The sequence below is a fragment of the Glandiceps talaboti genome, chromosome 14, assembly GCF_964340395.1.
Source record: "Glandiceps talaboti chromosome 14, keGlaTala1.1, whole genome shotgun sequence".
Classification (NCBI taxonomy): Eukaryota; Metazoa; Hemichordata; class Enteropneusta; family Spengelidae; genus Glandiceps; species Glandiceps talaboti.
This window is the reverse complement of record NC_135562.1, coordinates 18,990,829-18,993,125: the sequence shown is the minus strand read 5'-3', so window position 1 is coordinate 18,993,125 and position 2,297 is coordinate 18,990,829. Positions and strand designations below refer to the sequence as shown.

General features: G+C 35.1%; 1 protein-coding gene across 1 annotated transcript in view; it reads left to right on the top strand.

The window, feature by feature from the left end:
* The window catches only part of LOC144445673 (R-spondin-2-like), a 25,504-nt gene extending 24,258 nt beyond the window's left edge, over nucleotides 1-1,246 (top strand). The window contains exon 5 of the mRNA XM_078135310.1: nucleotides 1-1,246. This exon is cut by the window's left edge and continues 870 nt beyond it. The gene's annotated coding sequence lies outside the window, so the exon portion shown is untranslated.
* Nucleotides 1,247-2,297: the final 1,051 nt, after the last annotated feature.

Genomic DNA, 2,297 nt, shown 5'->3' with positions numbered 1-2,297 from the left:
ATATTTGTCCCATGTGCAAAAGTCTTACTTTTTTAGGATTTTGAATATATATTCAATATTTATTACACAATATATTAACCTGCACAATCTTAAATCATCAAATATTTATTCCATCTCAAAAATGTTGCCCAATGTGAAAAAATGTCAATCATCATTATTGTCGATATATTTATGAACCTTGGCGCCTAATCTAAAATAATCAAGGCATTATGACAACTAAACGTCGCCTGGCTCGAAAAAATCTCGCTAACATTGCTACAGCTTTTTGTCTGGCTAGACAAAATATCTCTTTGATGTTGTAAATCTTCGCGTCTGGCTCGACAGAAATCTAATTAATATATCCACGTTATCCTCTGGCACGACAAGAACTGAATTACAAATGTTACATTTTAGTCAATTGACTGTCTCAAAAAATATCACAGAATGCGCCAACATTAGGTATACCATGTACCAGGGACATATCAATTTGGGTATGATCTCCTAAGATAATGTTCGCTCACGCAAAGAAATATTGGTAAAGATGTTTGGCACGCCAGACGATTGATCGATGAGGAAAGGTTGTTGATAAGATTTTTATCCAGCGAGACGATAAAATGTAGCAATATTAATGAGTTTTTTGTCGAGCCAGGCGGTGTTTTGTTTCAGGGTTTATGATTTTCGATGTATCTGTCTCTGTCCACTGCTTTCAAGGAAAGTCATTAAAATTCATTTATTGTAGAACGCCCTCAATAGGTCACAACGGGTTATTATCTAGCACCAAATTGACCAACCAAAGATCTAGAGTTCCTTTTGTGTTATCAATGTAGGGAATCGCTAATAAGTCGACAGAGTACCGTCATCATTAAACCATAGTAAACACAACGACGTTATCAATTGGGCATTGAGTTGGCAGCCAATCAGGTTAACTGGTTGAGGGCGATCTAACGTGTATGTGTTACAATGAGGTTCCTTCAAGACAGTTGACAGAGAGATAGATATCGTAACCACAATGTCTAGATTATTCAAGACGCAGACTTCTATAAGCCAAAGGTTCATGCCTGCTTGGGTCTCATTCTGAAATTCATATCAGGCCGGGACATTTCCCAATATAGATCGTTGATGGCGCTATTCTATCTTGGCCCATGAGCATTTTCATTTTCTCGGGAAAGGATTCGTTGTTTCAAGGGTCTACAGTTATCATCTGTTTCTGCAGGTTGGGATAAGTTTAGGAAAATGACAAAAGTTATCCAACACTGAGGAAAACAATTCGAATGCAATTTATGTAAAATAATAAGCAACGAAAGTCAATTGCAACTAGAGAAAAACGTATTGTTGTTGTTGTTGTTGTTGTTGTTGTTGTTGTTGTTGTTCAGAATTTTCAATATTCATTAAAAAACAAAGATTAAAATCATGGAATGATATAACCAGTCATTTCCGCCCTAGAAATAGTACAAAATTATGATTATGCACACCACGTTGTCATGGTAACGTTACAGTGTGAAACGAAAAGCAAAAGTTGCTTTCGTCTTGAATTTAATATATATGTTGATGTGTTTATTCAGTCAACTTCCAAATACAACTTTCCAAGGATTATTTATTTGCTAGATATGTCCAACCTTCAAAAACTCAATGTATACAACGAGAACTCATGTATTCGTGCCTGCGGATATATTATAATTGTGTACAAAACATAAAATACATACCGGGCATTTTATTGAGAACGACTTCAAGTGTATATGTTTACAGTGATCATCAAAGGCTTAAACTTGAAATAAAAAAAAAAACTATCTTTGATAATGAGATTGGAAATGAGCATGATCAAAGTTGATGCAGACTCGTTGTCATGACAACGATGTATTGATACCTACATGTACTAAGCGAAAGTGGATGCAGCATCACAGCCTACATCACAGTCTTTTTTGGGTCCACATTTTTGTGTTTTGGTGTTGTAATGAACGAGCGACCTCGATTTCATCGTCATGATTTGATCGATAAATAACATTATGCAAACACGTTACAACGGACTAATTTACCAAATCGCATAATGTTGCCAATAAAGCGTCTCAACCACTTTTCAAGGAAGCTAAATTTTCTACACTAAGACGAGTTTCTCTCAATTGATGGAGAATCACTGATTCGATTGAGAACGCTGAATTTTTCCAATCATTACATTTGTGTTGTTTCAATAAGAAAGATTGAAAGTAAATCTGGGAATTGCCTTACTTGAGGTCTTATTGTATATATACTATTCCTGTCGTTTTTTTCCTAAAGTGGTATCTATTTTTACAAATGTTGTGTATATGTTATAGTTTCAGAGA